The sequence below is a fragment of the Rattus norvegicus genome, chromosome 20, assembly GCF_036323735.1.
Source record: "Rattus norvegicus strain BN/NHsdMcwi chromosome 20, GRCr8, whole genome shotgun sequence".
In the NCBI taxonomy this organism is placed as follows: domain Eukaryota; kingdom Metazoa; phylum Chordata; class Mammalia; order Rodentia; family Muridae; genus Rattus; species Rattus norvegicus.
The window spans coordinates 35,130,960-35,154,300 of NC_086038.1; the positions used below are offsets into that span (position 1 = coordinate 35,130,960).

General features: G+C 40.8%; 1 pseudogene; it reads left to right on the forward strand.

Moving 5' to 3' along the window:
* Nucleotides 1–16,812: 16,812 nt before the first annotated feature.
* On the forward strand, nucleotides 16,813–21,818 carry LOC134483944 (igE-binding protein-like; annotated as a pseudogene).
* The last annotated feature ends 1,523 nt before the right edge of the window (nucleotides 21,819–23,341 follow it).

Here is a 23,341-nt window from a genome sequence, read left to right on the forward strand (position 1 = left end):
CCCTGACTTTCTCTAAAAATATTTTTAATAGTCTTTCTCCAATATTGGTATACTTATCTCTTTTTCTGATATTAATGTTAACCTGGTTTTTTACAATATCCTCCATTTGCTGAAGATAAACTATAAAATAAACTGTGTCCTACCCAAATTCCTATGTTGCGCCACTAATCCACAATGTGAGCGTATTTAGAGAAAGAACCTTTAAGAAGATAACCGAGACCTTCTGGCCAGTGCCTTCTGCCGGGGCAGACTGCCAGCTAGTTGTGGGGCAGACTGCCAGCTGGTTTGCTCCCCTGAAGACACCACAACTTACAGGTATCCCAGGAGATCCTCTGGACACAGTGTAACTGGTAAGAACCCTCCCGAAGTCCCACAGCAGTGGATGCAGGGACCGATCACTGCCAAAATCCCTCGCCCCTGAGTTCCACTCCCCTTCCGGGCGGGGCCTTCTGCTGGTGCAGACTGCCAACTAGTCTACTCCCCTGAAGACATCACAGCTTGAAGGCTTCCAAAAAGTTTCTCTGAACACAAGGCAACTGGGCAACTAACACCACAGTCTGAAGACTTCCCAGGGGCTCTATGGCATGTAAAGCAACTGACCCAACAGAGAGACACTGTCCCTGGAGTTCTGCTGACACAGGGAAACAGAAACCACAGTCTGTAGTACCCCATCCCCACCCTTGGGAACAGGTTCACACAAGACAACAGCTTGACTGCTCTTCTGAAGACCAATAGTCTGAAAGCTTCCCAGGAGATTTGCTGTAGCCAGGGCAACAGATAAGCAGCTTCTGTACCCCTCTGAATACCTCCAGTTGGAAGTCCCCACAGGAGGTTTCTTACAGCCAGGGTCGCAGGACTACCAGGAGACCTGAAGCAAACCAGGGACAAAAGAGGCAGGCTCCAGAGATACCCAGACCAGCAAACGCCAGAGATAACCAGATGGTGAGAGGCAAGTGCAAGACCATAAGCAAAAGACGTCAATATACATGGGCACCATCAGACCCAGTTTCAGACCACAGCAAGCCCTGAATACACCAACACACCTGAAAATCAGGAAGCTGACCTAAAATCCTATCTCATGAGGATAACTGAGTCCTTTAAGGAATATATAAGTAATTCACTGAAAGAAATACAGGAAAACAGGTGGAACCCTTAATGAGGAACAAATAAATCTCTTAAAGAAATTAAGAAAAAAAAAACAAACCCACATTCAAACAGCTGAAGGAATTGAATAAAGCTATTCAAGACCTAAAAGTGGAAGTAGAAACACAAAAGAAAACACAGATGGAGACAACCCTGGAAATGGAAAACCTAGGAAAGAGGTCAGAATTACAGAAGTATCACCAACTGAAATCAATAGAAGAGAAAATCTCAGGTGTACAAGATACCTTGGAAGAAACTGATACAACTATCAAAAACATATTCAAAACATAAAAATCTCCTAATCCAAAACATCCAGGAAACCCAGGACACAATGAAAAGGCCAAATCTAAGAATAATTGGAATAGAAGAGAATGAAGATTTCCAGTTCAAAACACCTGAAAAGGGCGTTTTGTTGGTCCTTGACTGATAGCCTCCATCTGTGAGAGCTCAGACTTTGTTGTTTATTGTGTTAGTCTAGTAAGTCTTGCATAGAAAAAATTCCCACGTCTACTAAATACTCCTTCAAATGTTCTGCTAACTGCAAAACATTAAATCCCATCTGGGAGGCCTTTCTGTTTTATACGGTGCTGAACTTCCTTATCAATTTGGAGGATGTGTGTCAAGTAAACCTTTTAAGTCCCCGCCACCACCACTGCCACACCATACACACACACACACACACACACACACACACAAGACACACACACACAAACATATACACACACCACACACACACCACACACACACCACACACACACCACACACACACACATACACACAAGACACACACACAAACACATACAAACACAAAAACACACCACACACACATATACACACACAAGACACACACACAAACACATACAAACACAAAAACACAACACACACACATATACACACACAAGACACACACACACAAACACATACAAACACACAAACACACACCACACACACATATATACACACACAAGACACACACACAAACACATACAAACACACAAACACACAAACACACACCACAAACACACACACATATACACACACGACACACACACACAAATTGTAATAAATATTTTGAGTCTCCCTCCCACACACACACACATTGTAGTAAATGCTTTGAGACCCCAGCACTACCGCTGCCTAATGCACATATTGTGATGGATAGTATTGATTATGACCTTGACATGGTCTACGATCACATGGAAGACGGGCATCCAGGCATACCAGTGAGGAATTATTTGATTAGGCTAGCCTCTGGCTATGCTTGTAAGCAATTACCTTGATTAGGTTAACCGAGGTTGGGAAGACACACCCTAAAAGAGTATGACAATTTTTCCCATGTTTGGGAAGTAGAAAGTATAAAACGGAGGAAATTTGAGCTTATACTAGACAATTAAGAGTAGAACAGCTCATGATCATCAGCTTGCTTCAATCCCAGGGAATCCTAACTTCCTTCTGCCCTCAGTATGAACTGATTGTGATGTACAGATATATATTCTTGTGTTTATATACAGATATACACTCATACACACAGAAAAAAATAAAAATAGAGAAAAAGTTAGCAAAAAACACCAAACAACAAGAAACAAGGAAACTCACCAAGTGCCCAGTGCCAACATTGAACACTTCGCTTACTAACTGGAGATACAATATGAAGAGCTATCTTAAGCTCTTCTTCCAGGACTCACCCACCTTGATTGATTGTATCTTTGAATAATAAGTTGAAATAAATGATTTCACCATTAAACCTAGTTCCTGTCAGGTCTTTGTCATAGCAACAGGAAAAATAATTAAGACACACATGTTAGAAATACATTACCAAAGGCCAGCAAGATTACTCTGGGTAAGTTTTCCTGTCCAAACCGAGGACCTGAGTCCAGTCCTTGGTATTTATAGAATGGAAGAAGAATACATATAGTTACGAGTTGTCCTATCAATCTTATAGACACTGGGGCACACACAGCTATAGCGCATACACACAGAGAAACAAACACAGACATAGACACACACACACACACACACACACACACACACATATACAGAGGTGGGGGAGAAATATACAAATAAATGAATGAGTAAATAAATGTACCCTCTACTAGAGTCTGATAGCCCTCGCCAATTATTTGTGTATTTGTGAGATAGATGTGGGAAGCTTGCAAGTTTTAGGAGAGCCTGGATGGAATCACAAGACTGCCTGGAGGAAATATTCCTCTAGCAGCCTTCAGATGAAGAGGTAGAACCCTCAGCTTTTCTTGTACCATGCCTGCCTGGATGCTGCCATGATACTGCCTTCATGATAATGGACTGAACCTCTGAACCTGTAAGCCAGTCCCAATTAAATGTTGTCTCTATAAGAGTTGTCGTCATGGTGTCTTTCACAGCAGTAAAACCCTAACTAAGACAGAAGTTGGTATTCCTGTGACAACCTGACCATGTTTTGGGGAGGACTGTAAAAGAACTTTAGAACTTTGAGCTAGAAGAGCCATTGGGTGTTAAGAGCTTTGCAAAATGATCTGTAGGAGCTTAGAAGATAATATTTAAAACAGTGCAAACAATGGATGTCTGTCTTGTGGAATTTCTGAGGGAAGATGACTTTATCAGGGCCATTGCTATTTTGATTGTGAAGATTCTGTGGTTTTGGTTAGCTGGGGCTGAGGAATCAGCTGTGATTAATTACATACCATAACTACTAAAGCAAAGCCTTTGCATTACTGGGATGATAGATGGTGGGTAGTTGGAGCTATGAAATTAGCAGTGATTAAGAAGAGATGAGCATCACTAAGGTAAAATCTTCTGGGAAGTGTTGTGTTCCCTGAGAGCACAGATAAACTGTGTTCCAGAGGCAGCCATAGTCATGCCTCCTGTTGGCAGCAGTCTTGGTAATGTACAAGAGCCACCAGGTAGTAGTGGCTTTGAAACTTGAGAGGTAGCAGCTCATGCTTGGCACTGGGAGAGACCAGGAGAGGTCATTAGTGAAGTTACAACCTCAGTGGCAGTTGAAGGCCCAGGACTGAAGGGCTCGTGCAGATAAGTTGAGGCTTAGAAACATGAGAAGAGTCTATGAAAGGCTATTTTTGAAGGTGCCAGTTCAGTTGCGGCAGAAAACAGCAGTGTTTTGTAAATGCCAATACCATGAGATGCCCACCAAGAACAGTAGAAGTGATGGAGTACAGTGTACTGGAGTCCAGAAAACAAGCTGTTTGCTACCAAGGGCAGAGCTAGAAAAGTAACCCAAGCCCTCAGAGGAGCCCAAAAGATTATGAGTGGATCCCAGACATTAGACGGCTAGAGTTTGATTTTACTTTTGATTGTGACTGTTCCCTGACATTTTTTCCTCTTGAAATAACAAAGTCCTTTAGTGGAGTCCATAGTTAAAAGACTGAATTTCAAAAGAGATCAGATATTTCAAAGGAATTGACATTTTAATATGTAAGAATTTGTAAACACTGTTGGACTTTTAAAGTTATTTAGATCTTGGGGATGAATAAGAAAGGTTTGAGGCTTAATAGTGATGTGTTAGTGTGTCTAGTTGACAAGGGGTCAGTTGTACTGACTGGTTTTGTGTGTGTCACCTTGACATAGCTGGAGTTATCGCAGAGAAAGAAGTCTTCTTTGAGGAAATGCCTCCATGAGATACAGCTGTAAGGCATTTTCTCAATTAGTGATCAAGTTGGGGAGGGTCCAGGCCATTGTCTGTGGTGCCATTACTGGGCTGGTATTCCTGGATTTTATAAGAAAGCAAGCTGAGCAAGCCAGGGGAAATAAGTCAAAAAGCAGCATTCTTCCATGGCCTCTGCATCAGCCCCTTCTTTCAAGTTCCCTGTGCGATTTCCTGTCCTGACTTCCTTTGATGATGAAAAGCAATATGAGTGTGTAAGCTGAATAAGCCCTTTCCTCCCCAACTTGCTTCTTGGTCATGATGCTTGTGCAGGAATACAAACCCTGACTAAGACAGATGGGTATCATACAACCCAGACTATGTGGTGGAGAAGAAAGAAAATCACAAACTGGATAGAGTAGATATCATGAGATTATATCGTGCTACTTCAAGACAGGTATACAGAACATAAGTTCTGCCATTTTCCATTTAATATGTTCAGATTGTGGTTAAAATGTGAAGCCAGAGTTAGGACAGACTAGTATATCAGATTTGATGATCATGAGGCACCAGAGTATGTCACTGGTTCATAATTGGCCACTATTAAAAAGCAATACACCTTTTAGAGGACTATTCTTTAGGAATCCAGGATGGCTGTTTCACAATGCTGGATTCTTTGCTGGATTCAGGCAAATTCCTAGATCACACAATTCCACAGGACTTGTAAAGCAGGTGATTTATTATTCTGAATTATCCAACATATCAACTTTTCTTAGGTGCACTCACACAATTATTTAGGAATGGAAATCAAATATATTATAGAACTTAAGAGTTTGAGAATGGAACTTTGAGAAAGTGACCTAGGCTGTCAAGCATCTGTGAACTTTATCACGGCTTCCTGATAGTTTTTCATTAATTCCAGATTAGGGTAATGATTTCTTTTTCACACTGAGAAACTCTGTTTTGGTTTTCCTGCTCTTTGGAACATAAGAAATATTTTGCTCTCACAATGAAAAGAAAGTATTTCACTTAGTCAGAAATATTTGTCAAAAATATTGAGGTCACAAGGCTTTTGCATTGATGTTGTGTGTGTCTGTGTGTGTGTGTGTGTGTGTGTGTGCGTGCGCACGCACATGCGCGCACGCGCATGTGTATATGTATTTGTGATCACATGCATGCTATACCGTATGTGGAGGGTCATCCTAAGATAACTTTCAGGAGTCAGGTACTCTCCTTATGTGGGAATAAATAAAAGTGTCTCAGAGATCAAATGAAACCTGTAGGTATGTATCATGGCACCTACTCTGGCATTCTCTTTCTCCATGAATCCCTGGAGTTTGGGGATGAACCATGCCATGCAACCAGATTGCAATCATTCATTCTCAAGCCTCTTCCCCATTGCCTTCATAAGCTAGGTAATGGAGTATAGACATAAGATTATAACTCAGCTATTGACAAGATCCCCCTCACACTAAGTTCAGAACACCAAAGCCAATTCTTCCTGATGTGCTTGCTCTTCTGCTCTAAGCCGGCTAAATGACATTCTTCTTAGGGGTAAAGCTGCTGTCTTGGGATTACTTAATCTGAGGAGTGCTATTTGGTATACTTTGATTCTGCCTCCAGGAATTTTGCCATTTGGGTCTGGAATCAAACTCCCTTAAGACCACATCTAGTGGCTTTACTGGCTAAGCCATTTCCTGGTCCTATATTAATATAAAGGATAAATTCTTTTTGCACAAGTCATATATGGCAAGAATCTATTTTGCAGGACAAATTCAGTATCTACATATAAATAATTTTGATCACTCAGAAATTCATTGGCTAGCATTCAGAGAAAGAATTAATGTATGTTGATTTCCATACAAAAATTTTCAAACTTGAGAATGTTACAATCTCCTCTCATCACTGCATGACTTTTTCCAGACATATTCTGCAAGACTTTTGGCAAAATGTCCTGAAAGTCTTTGTCAATTGCTTTTATCAAATAACCATATTAGCTTTTCAAATTCACTTAATATACTAAATTTTATTGACTGACTCAAGTCTGAAAGGAGATTTTACTCTACATGATTTATTGTGTTTTCATCTTCGTATTATAAAGATTTGATATAGTTTGGAATGCATTTTACATCTATGCTTATGGCATAGTCTGTAAATTTTTCTTACAGTTATTTGTCATTTAATAACAGACTTTTTGGACTCTAATTAAACAACTTAGATAAAAATTGTTTTACTTATACCGTAAGTTTGATCTGAGTACCCACTGCTTAGCAAAGTGTGTATTCTTAATTCCCTAAAGATATTTAAACTATTATTGGCATTAATAACTTAATTCTTTCTGTGTTTCCTGTTATTATGCCTCTCTGTATTTTTCAAGTTTTGAAAAAAATCATCAAATTTATTACTATAAAGATTGACACATAGCCTTCTCATCTTGATGGTTATTTTGGTACAGGCTGTCATCTTGATCCTTGCTATCTTCTATTTTTTTTATTTTTTAATTCTCATTCCTGGCTAGATTTTCAAGCACCAGCATTTGTTGTGGACTGTGGAAGGACACCGACTATGACTTCAGCCCTTTCTATTTTTCTATTTTCATCATGCAGTTTTTGACTCTCATTTCTTTTACTTACTGAAGTTTAATTTGCACCCTGCTCTCCAATTTTTAATATGGAAAATTAAGGTTGATACTTTAAATTTATGCTTTTCCTTTTAAAGCATTTAATTATGCAAGTTTCTTGAGAGAAGAGATTCATTTTGACAGTTTCTTTCTTTGTTAAAATAATTATGACACCCTTATTCTTTCAGCACTGTAAGATAATATTTCACTCTCTTTTGGTCATCTTTGTTTCTGATGAAAGGATCATTGTGAATCTTTCAATCGATCCACTGCACAAAATGTTTTGTACTTTCTGTTTCCTGTCATTGAAAGATAACTTTGACAATCATATATATATATATATATATATATATATATATATAAATCATATATATAAATTACTGAAATACTGATCATTTTGGTGGTTCTTTCCCTCTCTCATTCCCCTCCCATGTCACTAAAACTATTCCTCCCTCTTAACTCGATGTCTTTGTGACACACTGTGCTTGATCATGATCTCTTGCATTAGTATATTCATATCATTTACTGAAGCAAAAGAAATTTATCAATGAATATATTTTTAAAGAAAATGACACTCTTTACCCAGAAAGAATTTGCTGCCCACCCGTCATCAGAGTTGGGAAGGGCTTCATGACCCCTCATGTTGGAATGTTGCCAGACCCAATCTTGTGCAGTTAATGTGAAGATAATCATAACTACAACTTTAGACATGTCATTATATTGCCTGCTGCAAGGCATAAGGAATGTCACAAAAGTGGAAACAGAAACATTTTAAGAGTCAGAGGATGGGGACAAATGCTACAAAATTTTCTTCTAGACAAGGCAGTACCACTCATTGCAGAAGGAAAGTTACTATAATGGAGTCTATGATTACATTAAAAGGGGACTTTCTACAATGAGCACTGATCAGTGCTATAACTATAAGTATTTAAATGAAATTTGGCATCATGTCCAAAACAGCAGCAATAAGTTTTCCTCTTGAACTACGGTCTCCATTAGTCACAGTCACTTGACCAGGTTTATGGAAAATAAGACTAAGTTCTTCCTGTAAAGGACGCTTTGAATTTAATCACAATGCAGTTTGTTTCTCCAATAGCACTCATGCCAGTGTGCAAATCTTAGCAAGCAGGTTGTTATTATAGTTTACGGAGGCCATATCTAAATAGGACTATTGCTAAGTTATTTTTAACCATCAGCACACATAGCACAATCTGGCTCTATGAAAGTTAGCCCATAAGAAGAAAATTTCCAGTCCAGCTCCACGTTGATTTCTCTGTTTCACAACCAAAGAATATTATGCCTTTAACAATGGGGTCTTAACTTCTCATTCTGTTGGGCAACCAAGAACCATAACAGTAGGCTGTATGGTTTGGGGAAAGGAAGTTAGCTCATAAAATATGACTTCTAGAAGGACCATTATCCACCCATGCAAAGTATCTCCATTTAACTTATTATTAAAATAATTTCAATAGTCACATAATAATAGGTTCTTATTAAACTTTTCATAATACTTAGTTTTGGTTAACCTTTCACACCTACCTTCTCATTTTCCTTACCATCACATTTCTGTCTATACTCAAAATTTATGCAATAACCACCTTCCTAAATATATATCCATCATTTCCTCATTAAGGACACCTTTTTATCCTGTTCTAAGGGGGTCTTCTAATAGTCTTTTAGCTTATTGACCTCTAAAAGCATTGAGTTAAATATACTACCCTAAGAATTTGAAGCTATGATTCACATAAGGGAGAATTCATGTTACATTCAGTTCTCTGCTCTTGGATTCTCCATTCAGTATAGTCTCCAGTTCCATTTATTTTCTTATTAATTTTATAGTTATTTTACTTGACAGTAGAATAAACTTTCAATGTGATGCACTCCAATTACCCTAGCCATTCATTAGATGATGAACATCTATACTAGCTTCATTCCTTGTCTATACTATCAACACCAAACATGGATGTTTACATTTTATATTTTATGTTGAGAATGTTGAATTCATGCTTTGTCATTTTGCCTAGTTTTGAAACTAACAATTTAACAGCAACAACCAAACAAAACAATTAAGTAGAAATAAATTGTAATTGTTTGCTTGGTTAGAAATAGGAATTAATTAGAATCTTAATAGATTTTCTTTTTCTTGTTTGTACCTTTGAGAAAAGAAAGGGTGAATGATGAGGTAAACACTTAGAGGCTCCCACTCTAAATTGTTTCACAGATGCCTCATGGCAATCTGTTGCTTAAAACTCCAGAGACTTAATACTCAATGGGAACGTTTTCTAATTAGAGAACAAGAATGTGGATTTCACACATTTTGGAATAGGCTTTAATATACATTCAAAAGTAGTTTGCAGAAAATGAAAAGATTCATTGAAAATATTTAGAAGAATACAATTTCAAAAGTATTTGTTGTTTCAGGTTTTTTTACAACTCATTTCTGTATAGAATTGCTTAAAAATCCTGATACAATATTGCACTATTATATGTGATAAAATTTTTGATAAGCCACATTTAAGTCTTTTTGTATCCATATGTGTGAACTATACATGGTGCTACGAAGCATACCTCCAAATAATTATTTTCATGTAAATAAACATTTAAATTATAACAAGTAGATGACTTTATGTTCCAGAAGGTTTCTTATTGCTGACACTGAAGGATGATTAACACATAGTACTTACTCATAAACATTTTCAAGGACATTAGGTATAGAATTAATATCTAAAAGAAAAAAATTTCTACAAAGGAAAATATCCACAGCTCCCTGCTCCTAAACCCCATGGGAGAGAGAGCTCACCGCCCAGATAAGTGGGCACTCCTGAGACTGCAGGTCAGGAGAGACCGCCAGTACGACCCACCCTTGCCCAGACCGCTGGCCCAAGAGGAAACTGAATGGGCCTCTGGGCACAGGAAGATAGGGGTACTGAAGCGGCAGGTCCCCTGCAGTCCAGACACCACCCAGATCTGAAGGGACCCAGTCAACAGCTCCTTGCACCCAAATCACATGGGAGGAAGAGCTAAACCTTCAGAGGGGCAGACACACCTGGGAAGCCAGAAGGGACTACGCTATGCCCACATTGGCAACTCTCGAGGAAAACACCTAACGCCATCTGGGACCCCAGTGCATCTGGGCCCAGGGAAAGGCAGGGCAGGCCTTTCTGGCTATGGCCCTCAAAGCTGAAACACAGCCTCCCAGGAGCGACTTTAGGCCCAGGACAAGAGGTAAGACCAACTTTTCTGCTCCAAGTGACCTGCCTGGTGGACTCAGGACATACACATGCCCTCAGGAACAACTGGAGACCAGTAGACAGCAAAGACTACATGCCTGAAAGCAGAACACTCTGTTCCCATAACTGGCTGAAAGAAAACAGGAAAACAGGTCTACAGCCCTCCTGACACATAGGCCTATAGGATAGTCTAGCCACTGTCAGAAATAGCAGGAAAAGGTAACACCAGAGACAACTTGATGATGAGAGGAAAGTGCAGGTACCCAAGCAAAAGAAAACAAAACAACATGGCATCATCAGACCTCAATTCTCCCACCAAAGCAAACACTGAATATCCAAACATACCAGAAAAGCAAGATCTTGATTTTAAATCACATTTGATCATGATGATGGAGGACTTCAAGAAAGACATAAAGAACTCCCTTAGAGAAACACAGGAAAACATAAACAAGTAGAAGCCTATAGAGAGGAATCACAAAAATCCCTGAAAGAATTCCAGGAAAACACAATCAAACAGTTGAAGGAATTAAAAATGGAAATAGAAGCAATCAAGAAAGAACACAGGGAAACAACCCTGGATATAGAAAACCAAAGGAAGAGACAAGGAGCCATAGTTACAAACATGGCCAACAGAATGCAAAAGATAGAAGAGAGAATCTCAGAAACAGAAGACTCCATAGAAATTATCAACACAACTGTTAAAGATAATGTAAAACAGAAAAAGCTACTGGTCCAAAACATAGAGGAACTCCAGGACTCAATGAGAAGATCAAACCTAAGGATAATAAGTATAGAAGAGACCAAAGGACCAGTAAATATCTTCAACAAAATCATAGAAGAAAACTTCCCTGACCTAAAGAAAGAGATGCCCATAAATATACAAGAAGCCTGCAGAACGCCAAATAGATTGGGCCAGAAAAGAAACTCCTCCCGTCACATAATAGTCAAAACACCAAATGCACAAAACAAAGAAAGAATATTAAAAGCAGTAAGGGAAAATGGTCAAGTAACATACAAAGGCAGACCTATCAGAATCACACCAGACTTCTCACCAGAGACTATGAAAGCCAGAAGATCCTGGACAGATGTTATAGAGACCCTAAGAGAACACACATGCCAGCCCGGTTTTCTGTATTCAGCAAAACTCTCAATTAACATAGATGGAGAAACCAAGATATTCCATGTCAAAACCAAATTTACACAATATTTTTCTACAAATCCAGCCCTACAAAGGATAATAAATGGTAAAGCCCAACATAAGAAGGCAAGCTACAGCCTAGAAAAAGCAAGAAACTAATTGTCTTGGCAACAAAACAAAGAGAAGAAAAGCACACAAACATAATCTCACATCCAAATACGAATATAACAGGAAGCAACAATCACTATTCCTTAATATCTCTCAACATCAATGGAAACTCAATTCCCCAATAAAAAGGCACAGATTAACAATTGGGATATGCAATGAGAACCCTGCATTCTGCTGCCTACAGGAAATACACCTCAGAGACAAAACAGACACTACCTCAGAGTGAAAGACTGGGAAACAAATTTCCAAGCAAATGGTCTGAAGAAGCAAGCTGGAGTAGCCATTCTAATATCGAATAAAATCGATTTTCAACTAAAAGTAATCAAAAAAGATAAGGAAGGACACTTCATATTCATCAAAGGAAAAATCCACCAAGATGAACTCTCAATCCTAAATATCTATGCCCCAAATACAAGGGCACCTACATACATAAAAAGAAACCTTACTAAAGCTCAAAGCACACATTGCACCACACACAATAATAGTAGGAGATTTCAACACACCACTCTCATCAGTGGACAGATCATGGAAACAGAAATTAAACAGATACATAGACAGACTAAGAGAAATCATGAACCAAATGGACTTAACAGATATTTATAGAACATTCTATCCTAAAACAAAATGATATACCTTCTTCTCACCACCTCATGGTACTTTCACAAAAATTGACCATATAATTGGTCAAAAAACAGGCATCAACAGATACAGAAAGATAGAAATAATCCCATGCATCCTATCAGACCACCGCGGGCTAACGCTGGTTTTCAATAACAATAAGGGAAGAAGGCCCACATATACGTGGGAATTGAACAATACTCTACTCAATGATAACCTGGTCAAGGAAGAAATAAAGAAACAAATTATAGATTTCTTAGAATTTAATGAAAATGAAGGTACAACATACCCAAACTTATGGGACAAAATGAAAGCTATGCTAAGAGGAAAATTCATAGCTCTGAGGGCCTGCAGAAAGAAACAGGGGAAAACATATATTAGCAGCTTGACAGCGCACCTAAAAGCTCTAGAACAAAAAGAAACAAATACACCCAGGAGGAGAAGAAGGCAGGAAATAGCCAAATTCAGAGCTGAAATGAAGCAAGTAGAAACAAAAAGGACCATAGAAAGAATCAACAGAACCAAAAGTTGTTTCTTTGAGAAAATCAACAAGATAGATAATGAGAGGACACAGAGAGTGTGTCCAAATTAACAAAATCAGAAATGAAAAGGGAGACATAACTACAGAGTCAGAGGAAATTCAAAAAATCATCAGATCTTACTATAAAAACCTATATTCAACAAAATTTGAAGATCTGCAGGAAATGGACAATTTCCTAGACAGATACCAGGTACCAAAGTTAAATCAGGAATAGATAAAACATTTAAACAACCCCATAACTCCTAACGAAATAGAAGCAGTCATTAAAGGTCTCCCAACCAAAAAGAGCCCAGGTCCAGATGGTTTTAGTGCAGAATTCTATCAGACCTTCATAGAAGACCTCATACCAATACTATCCAAATTATTCCACAAAATTGCAACAGATGGAGCACTACCGAATTCCTTCTATGAAGCCACAATACTCTTATACCTAAACCGCACAAAGGCCCAACAAAGAAATAGAACTTCAGACCAATTTCCCTTATGAATATCGACGCAAAAATACTCAATAAAATTCTGGCAAACCGAATCCAAGAGCACATCAAAAAAGTCATCCAACATGATCAAGTAGGCTTCATCCCAGGCATGAAGGGATGGTTTAATATACGGAACACCATCAACGTGATCCATTATATAAACAAACTGAATGATCAAAATCACATGATCATTTCATTAGATGCTGAGAAAGCATTTGAAAAAATTCAACACCCCTTCATGATAAAAATCCTGGAAAGAATAGGAATTCAATGCCCATACCTAAACATAGTAAAAGCTATATACAGCAAACCAGTCGCTAACATTAAACTAAATGGAGAGAAACTTGAAGCAATCCCACTAAAATCAGAGACTAGACAAGGCTGCCCACTCTCTCCCTACTTATTCAGTATAGATCTTGAATTTATGGCCAGAGCAGTCAGACAACAAAAGGAGATCAAGGGGATACAGATTGGAAAAGAAGAATTCAAAATATCACTATTTGCAGATGATATGATAGTATATTTAAGTGATCCCAACAGAGAACTACTAAACCTTAAACACCTTCAGCAAAGTGGCTGGGTATAAAATTAACTCAAATAAATCAGTAGCCTTCCTCTCCACAAAAGAGAAACAAGCCGAGAAAGAAATTAGGGAAACAACACCCTTCCTAATAGTCCCAAATAAAATAAAATATCTCAGTGTGACTTTAACCAAGCAAGTTAAGATAAGAACTTCAAGCTTCTGAAGAAATTAATTGAATAAGATCTCAGAATATGGAAAGATCTCCCATGCTCATGGATTGGCAGAATTAATATAGTAAAAATGGTGATTTTACCAAAAGCGATCTACAGATTCAATGCAATCCCCATCAAAATACCAATCCAATTCTTCAGAGAGTTAGACAGAACAATTTGCAAATTTTTCTGGAATAACAAAAAACACAGGATAGCTAAAACCATCCCCAACAATAAAAGGACTTCCAGGGGAATCACTATCCCTGAACTCAAGCAGTATTATAGACCAATAGTGATTAAAAAAAAAAAACTGTATGGTATTTGTACAGAGACAGACAGATAGACCAGTTGAATACAATTGAAGACCCAGAAATGAACCCACATACCTATGGTCACTTGATTCTTGACAAAGGAGCCAAAACCATCCAATGGAAAAAAGATAGCATTTTCAGCAAATGGTGCTGGTTCAACTGGAGGTCAGCATGCAGAAGAATGCAGATGGTTCTATGCTTATCAACCTGTACAAAGGTTAAGTCCAGGTGGGTCAAGGACCTCCACATCAAACCAGATACACTCAAACTAATAGAAGAAAAAGTAGGGAAGAATCTCGAACACATGGGCACTGGAGAAGTGTTCCTGAACAAAACACCAATGGCCTATGCTCTGAGATCAAGAATCGACAAATGGGATCTCATAAAACTGCAAAGCTTTTGTAAGGTAAAGGACACTGTTGTTAGAACAAAATGGCGACCAACAGATTTGGAAAAGATCTTTACCAATCCTACAACTGATAGAGTGCTTATATCCAAAATATACAAAGAACTCAAGATTGCAGGGAGACAAATAACCCTATTAAAAATGGGATTCAGAGCTAAACAAAGAATTCACAGCTGAGGAATGCCGAATGGCTGAGAAACACCTAAAGAAATGTTCAACATCTTTAGTCATGAGGGAAATTCAAATCAAAACAACCCTGAGATTCTACCTCACACCAGTGAAAATGGCTAAGATCAAAACTCAGGTGATAGCAGATGCTGGCGAGGATGTGGAGAAAGAGGAACACTCCTTCCTTGTTGGTGGGATGGCAGACTAGTACAACCATTATGGAAAACAGCCTCTAAGTTCCTCAGAAAATTGGACATTGAACTACCTGAGGACCCAGCTATACCTCTCTTGGGCATATACCCACAAGATGCCCCAACATATAACAAAGACACTTTCTCCACTATGTTCATAGAAGACTTATTTATAATAGTCCGAAGCTGGAAAGAACCCCGATACCCTTCAACAGAGGAATGGATAAAGAAAATGTGGTACATATTCACAAGGGAATATTACTCAGCTATCAAAATCAATGACTTTATGAAATTCATAGGCAAATGGATGGAACTGGAAAATATCATCCTGAGTGAGGTAACCCAATCACAGAAAAACACACATGGTATACACTCATTGATAAGTGGATATTAGCCCAAATGTTCGAATTACCCTAGATGCACAGACCACATGACTCAAGAAGGATGACCAAAATGCAAATGCTTTGCTCCTTCTTTAAAAGGGAAACAAGAATACCCTTAGGAAGAAATAGGGAGGCAAAGTTTAGAACAGAGGCAGAAGGAACACCCATTCAGAGCCTGCCCCACATGTGGCCCATACATATACAGCCACCAAACTAGATAAGATGGATGAAGCAAAGAAGTGCAGCCTGACAGTAACCGGATGTAGATCATTCCTGAGAGACACAGCCAGAATACATAGAATACATAGGCTTATGCCATCAGCAAACCACTGAACTGAGAACGGACCCCCGTTTAAGGAATCAAAGAAAGGACTGAAAGAGCTTGAAGATGCTTGAGACCCCATATGAACAACAATGCCAACCAACCAGAGTTTCCAGGGACTAAGCCACTACCCAAATACTTTACATGGACTGACACTGAGTTGCAACCTCATAGGTAGCAATGAATAGCCCAGTAAGAGCACCAGTGGAAGGGGAAGCCCTTGGTCCTGACAAGGTGGCACCCCCAGTGAACCTGATTGTTGGGGTGGGCGGTAATGGGGGTAGGATTTGGAAGGGAACACCCATATAGAAGGGGATTTAGAGGGGTTAGCTGGATTTTGGCCTGGAAACCGGGAAAGGGAATAACAACTGAAATGTAAATAAGAAATACCCAAGTTAATAAAGATGGGGAAAAAAAAGAAAACAAAACAAAACAAAGGCAAACATATTTGATTTTGTGGACTTTTCTCTGTAGAGAGCTGCAATAACATTCGCCACCACTAGATGGCGCTGGCTTCCACTGCGCCCCATGTGGAAGGCCGAGCTAGATAGATGGCGCTGGCCTCCGCCGCGCCAGCCGACTCCCTTTCAGGAAGTTAACTTCGTGCCAGGTCTTTGCCCACTCCGGGGCGTGCCTATTGAGATCATGGGTAAGCGACCAATCAGGTGTGGATGCGCTGCGCTAAGGTGTATATAAACAGCGCCATGCCGGCGCGCGGGGCTTCTCCTTAAGATTTTAATAAAAGTTTGGCTGTAGCAAGGATCCATATGTCCCTGTGTGTTTTCTTGCTGGCGAGAGGTCGCGCGGGACAATTGGTGCCGAGAACCTGGGATAAACGCCTCATCATCGCCTGCGCCGAAGGAGAGCCTCCGTTCACGGAAGGGATCCAGAAGCTGCGGAACGCGGGTGAGACTCTGAGAGACGATGTTTAGCCTTGATCTGTTCCACCTCACTCCTCTGCTAGATGCGGCGGAAGCCTCTATGGTGGTTGTAGCAGCCCTCGGGCTTCTTCTCTTGTCCTTTGAGCTTCTAGCTACCGTCAGACGGCATCAGAGGTCGCATGGGAGCCGCCCAGTTGTAACAGCAAAGAGGACAGTGTTGGGGGAAGGGCAAGGCGGCATGTCAGAAACAGGGTTAGATAAGAAATTAAAGAGCTCAAGGAAAGATTACAAGAAGTCAGTCCCCTCTGCGGAGGTGAGAGAGTGGGGAAAAAACGCCCCAGGAGAGATAAAACAGAGAAGGGAGAAAAAGGTCTTGAAAAGCGGAAGTCTTTATCCGGTAAAGGTTTCAAAGACTTCAGAGCTTGATAGCTCAGGGACAGTCGAGCTTAGCTCCTCTGAGGGAGAGGATTTAGAAGATGAGGCAGCTCACTATGAAGAAGAAGGATACTACCCAGATGAACAACGAGCTAACAGCTTGGGTAAACAAACGGAAGTAGGAGGTGGAAACCATGCGGTTTCCTGGCCTATAAGCCCCAGTGCCCCTCCATCTTATATGGAGAGATTCCACTCAGATTCCTTCCTCACTAAAGAGGAACAGAAAAAGATACAGCAGGCATTCCTGGTGTTTGAGGCCGCCGATGGAGGCCGTGTTCACGCACCAGTAGAATATGTTCAAATTAAGGAACTTGCTGAGTCGGTCCGTAATTATGGAGTTAGTGCCAATTTTACTGTTGCTGAAGTCGAAAGGCTTGCCACTCTGGCCATGACTCCAGGAGACTGGCAGACAACAGTGAAGGCTGCGCTCCCTAATATGGGACAATATATGGAATGGAAAGCCTTGTGGTATGACGCCTCTCAGGCACAGGCCAAAGTCAATGCCATTGCTGAAGGCACTCAGAGAGACTGGACGCTTGATCTGCTAACAGGACAAGGGCAATATGCCAATAATCAAACTAACTATGACTGGGGAGCATACGCTCAAATTTCCGCTGCCGCCGTTAAGGCGTGGAAGGCACTTTCCAAGAAGGGAGAGTCCGGGGGACACTTAACGAGAATTATATAAGGCCCCCAGGAGCCATTCTCAGACTTCGTGGCTAGGATGACAAAGGCAGCAGGCAGGATCTTTGGAGACCCTGAACAGGCAATGCCTTTAGTGGAACAGTTGGTCTATGAGCAAGCCACACAGGAATGCAGAGCAGCTATTACACCTAGGAAGAGCAAAGGATTACAGGACTGGCTGAGAGTTTGCCGAGAACTTGGAGGCCGCTTACTAATGCCGGCCTCGCGGCTGCTATCCTACAGGGCCAAAAGTGCTCAGGTACAGGTGATCGCAGGGTCTGCTATTACTGTGGCAAACCAGGACATTTGAAAAAGGAGTGTCAAGCCCTCACAAGGAAGAGAGCACCAGGACTGTGTACTAAGTGTGGGAAAGGCTATCATTGGGCTAGTGAGTGTCGCTCAGTTAAAGATATCAGAGGCAGGCTTATTCAGCCCGGGCCTCCCCAGGCAGAAAGGGGTGTAAACACTCCAAAAAACGGGTATCTGGGCCCCAGGTCTCAGGGATCCAAAACATATGGAACTCCAGCTTACAACAGACGGACACCATGGTTCGCAGAGCCACAAGAGGCTCAGCAGGAGTGGACCTCTGTTCCAACACCCAATTCATATTAATTCCACTGATGGGTGTGTAACCTGTCCCCACTGACTACAAAGGCCCCCTACCCGTGGGAAATGTCAGCCTTATTATGGGTCGGTCCTCCTTAACCTTAAAGGGACTTATTGTTCACCCTGGAATAATAGATCAAGATTACACGGGAGAACTTCAAGTTCTCTGCTCTTGCCCTCAAGGCGTTTTTTCCATTTCCTCAGGTGACAGGATTGCTCAGTTGATTATTCTTCCAAGCTTACATGATCATTTTCCTTCTTCCTGGGTCCCTAGAGGCACCGTGAAGTTTGGCTCTTCTGGGACTGATTCTGCTTATTTAATGATGGACCTTAATTCCAGACCCTCTTTAGAGTTGAATATAGAAGGGAAAACTTTTATGGGAATTTTAGATACAGGGACTGATAAGAGCATTATCTCCTCTAATTGGTGGCCTAAGGCATGGCCTGTCACCAATCATCCCATTCCTTACAAGGACTATGGTATGAGGCCAGCCCCACTATCAGCTCACGCTCCTTGATCTGGCATGCTACAGAAGGCCAATCAGGAAGGTTTATTCCTTATGTCCTCCCTCTTCCTGTTAACATTTGGGGGAGGGATGTCTTACAGGGTCTAGGTCTGACATTGACCAACGAGTACTCTCGACAAGCTGTCGAGATTATGAAGAGAATGGGCTACGAGGAAGGAAAGGGATTAGGAAAAAAGGAACAAGGAAAATTAGAATCGGTCCCACAAGAAGGTAATATAGGAAGGCAGGGCCTGGGTTTTTCCTAGGTGCCATTGAGGGTTCTATGCCCATACCCTGGCTCACGGAGGAGGCAAAATGGGTTCCTCAATGGCATCTATCCTCTGAAAAATTAGAAGCTGACACTAAATTGGTTAATGAACAATTACAGCTTGGTCATTTAGAACCGTCCATTTCACCTTGGAATACTCCTATTTTTGTGATAAAGGAAAAATCAGGAAAATGGAGACTTCTCCATGATTTGAGAGCCATTAATGCACAGATGCGTTATTTGGCTCGATCCAACAAGGCCTACCCTTACTCTCCGCCTTACCTAAGCAATGGAAGATAATAATTATAGACATTAAGGATTGTTTCTTTTCCATCCCCTTGTGTCCACAAGACAAACAGAGGTTTGCATTTACTATACCAGCTATTAATCATCTTGAACCTGATAAGAGATTTCAGTGGAAGGTCCTGCCTCAAGGCATGGCCAATAGCCCCACTATTTGCCAACTATATGTGCAACGAGCCCTTGAACCTATAAAGAAGCAATTTCCATCTTTGTTGCTGGCTCATTACATGGATGATATTTTAATGTGTGATAAAGATTTAACAACATTACAGATCTCGTATCCCATCTTAATCAAAACATTGGGACAATGGGGACTACAAGTCGCTGCAGAAAAGGTTCAAATTGCAGAAATTGGCTCATTTCTGGGATCGGTCATTTATCCTGAAAAAATAGTTCCCCAGAAATTAGAGATTCACAGAGATCATTTACATACCTTAAATGATTTCCAAAAATTATTGGGAGATATAAATTGGCTGAGAGCATTTTTAAAGATTTCCTCTGCTGAGTTAAAACCTTTATTTGATATTTTGGAAGGGGACTCTCATATCTCCTCTCTGAGAGCATTGACGCCAGCCGCAAACCAGGCCTTACAAGTTGTAGAAAAAGCCTTACAGGATGCTCAATTGCAGCGCATTGATGAAACCAAGCCTTTTGATTTGTGTGTTTTGAAAACTATGCAATTGCCAACAGCTATCTTGTGGCAGGATGGGCCTTTATTATGGATCCATCCCAATGCATCTCCTGCTAAGATTATTGACTGGTATCCCGATGCGGTTGCTCAGCTTGCACTCCGCGGGTTGAAGGCAGCTATTACTCATTTGGGAAAGAACCCAAAACCTTGATAGTACCATATATAGCCATTCAGGTTCAAACATTAGCTGCTACCTCAAATGCTTGGGCAGTGTTAGTCACTTCCTTTGCTGGACAGATTGATAATCATTATCCAAAACACCCGATCCTACAATTTGCTTTAAGCCAAGCCATTGTGTTCCCACACATAATGTCTCAGAAACCACTTGTTGATGGGGTTGTAGTGTATACAGATGGGTCAAAAACTGGTATAGGTGCTTATGTAGTCAATGATAAGGTAGTATCTAAGCAGTATAATGAAACCTCACCTCACGTTGTGGAATGTTTAGTGGTGCTAGAGGTCCTCGAGACCTTCCCAGGCCCGCTTAACATTGTGTCAGATTCCTCTTATGTGGTTAATGCAGTTAAGGTTCTTGAGGTGGCTGTATTAATCAGACCTTCCAGCAAACTTGCCAAAATTTTTCAACAAATTCAATCTACCCTTCTCAGCAGGAGATCCCCTGTATTCATAACACATATTAGAGCTCACTCGGGCCTTCCTGGCCCAATGTCCCACGGAAATGACGTAGCAGACAAAGCTACAAGAGTGATTGCAGTTGCCTTGTCCCCTCAATTAGATGTAGCAAAAGAATTTCACAGACAATTTCATGTGACAGCTGAAACTTTACGACGCCGATTTGCTTTGACTAGAAAGGAAGCTAGGGAGATAGTTACCCAATGTCAAAATTGTTGTCAATTCCTGCCTGTACCACATGTGGGAGTTAACCCACGAGGAATCCGACCACTACAGGTCTGGCAAATGGATGTTACTCATATCCCTTCTTTTGGGAAACTTCAGTATCTGCATGTTTCTATTGATACATGCTCTGGCATTATGTTTGCTACACCTCTAACAGGAGAAAAGGCCTCGCATGCAATTCAACATTGCCTCGAGGCATGGAGCGCTTGGGGTAAACCCAAACTCCTTAAGACAGACAATGGACCAGCTTATACTTCTCAAAAATTTCAACAATTCTGCCACCAGATAGAGGTGACTCATCTGACTGGTCTCCCGTATAATCCTCAGGGAGAGGGCATTGTAGAACGTGCCCATCGCACTCTCAAATCCTATTTAATTAAACAAAAAGGGGGAGTCGAGGAGGCTCTACCCTCAGTACCAAGAGTAGCTGTTTCCATGGCACTCTTCACCCTTAATTTTTTAAATCTTGATGCCCAAGGCCATACTGCGGCCGAACGTCACTATTCAGAGCCTGATAGACCAAAAGAGATGGTAAAATGGAAAGATGTTTTGACTGGTCTATGGAAAGGCCCCGATCCTATTTTAATAAGATCCAGGGGAGCAGTTTGTGTTTTCCCACAGGAAGAAGACAACCCATTCTGGCTACCGTAACGACTGACATGGAGAATTCTGATGCCTAGAAATGACTCCCGGATGGATCCCTCGGAAACTACCTCTAGCCCTCACACTGCCTCTTTGGATTTGGATTCCTAGTACTTCTAAGAATGGGTGGAGGTGGCTCTGTTTGATGCACCCCTATGCTGTGGATTAGTGTTCATGCTATGGTTGGTTTGCAAACTCAGATCTCAACAGAAACGTGACAAGGCCGTTATCACTCAAGCACTTGTGGCCATTTGAACAAGGGGCCTCCCCTAAAATTTGGTTATCTATCTTCAAAAATTAGTCGGTATCTGAGTTCTCTGCTCTTGCACCCCATGGATCTGTCGATCCATTGCACTGGGATGAGAGAGACTCAATGATTCTTTGATCAGCCCTTCTACATCGCTGAGGTTTCCTCATTGCACGCGATAGGGTGATCATGATCTCCCCACTAACTCACATTCTGGCTGGCCTCCTTTGAGAGCTCGCCCTAGGTCATTATCAGTTACTGTCACACAGCACTGTGGTATCCAGAGACGGGCAACTTTCCTCATGCACAGAACAATCTAAGACACGGGGCCCTGTGGCGATAGGGTTACCCTTCTACGGATAAGGCTGTGACATAGAGGAACGACCTAAGACAGGAGCCACAGCAGATGGACATAACTGCAGGGACCTAGACCAGCCTAGACAAAAATTTACTGTTATTAATTAATTAAAATAATAAGGGGGAGATGTAGAGGGCCGCAATAACATTCGCCACCACTAGATAGTGCTGGCTTCCACTGCGCCCCGCGTGGAAGGCCGAGCTAGACAAGATGGCGCTGGCCTCCGCCGCGCCAGCCGACTCCCTTTCAGGAAGTTAACTGTGTGCACATGTGCAAGAGTGCCTTCGTGCCAGGTCTTTGCCCACTCTGGGGCATGCCTATTGAGATCATGGGTAAGCGACCAATCAGGTGTGGATGCACTGCGCTAGGGTGTATATAAACCGTGCCATGCCGATGCACGGGGCTTCTCCTTAAGATTTTAATAAAAGTTTGGCTGTAGCAAGGATCTGTATGTCCCCGCGTGTTTTCTTGCTGGCGAGAGGTCACGCGCAGGACATTTCTCAAATTGAAACCTCATTTAAAATGAGTACTAATATTAAAAGTTAAGTTTTTTAAAAATATCTTTTAGACAGTGCTAGTATAAGATTGGTCAAACTTTCCTAAACATCAATAATTCAGGGTTGTTGAAATATCTTATTTATATTTACACAAATTCTAATTTTTCCTTTGTTTGGGCTTTATAAACAATGTTTTAATTTCTAGTTGAACATAAGTGTTCTCACTTCATTTTTATTTTTTGTTGTACAGTACAATTTCAAAGAAACAATTGTAGAACACTTATTTTGTCACTTATTACCTATTTCTCAATTAGTTCATT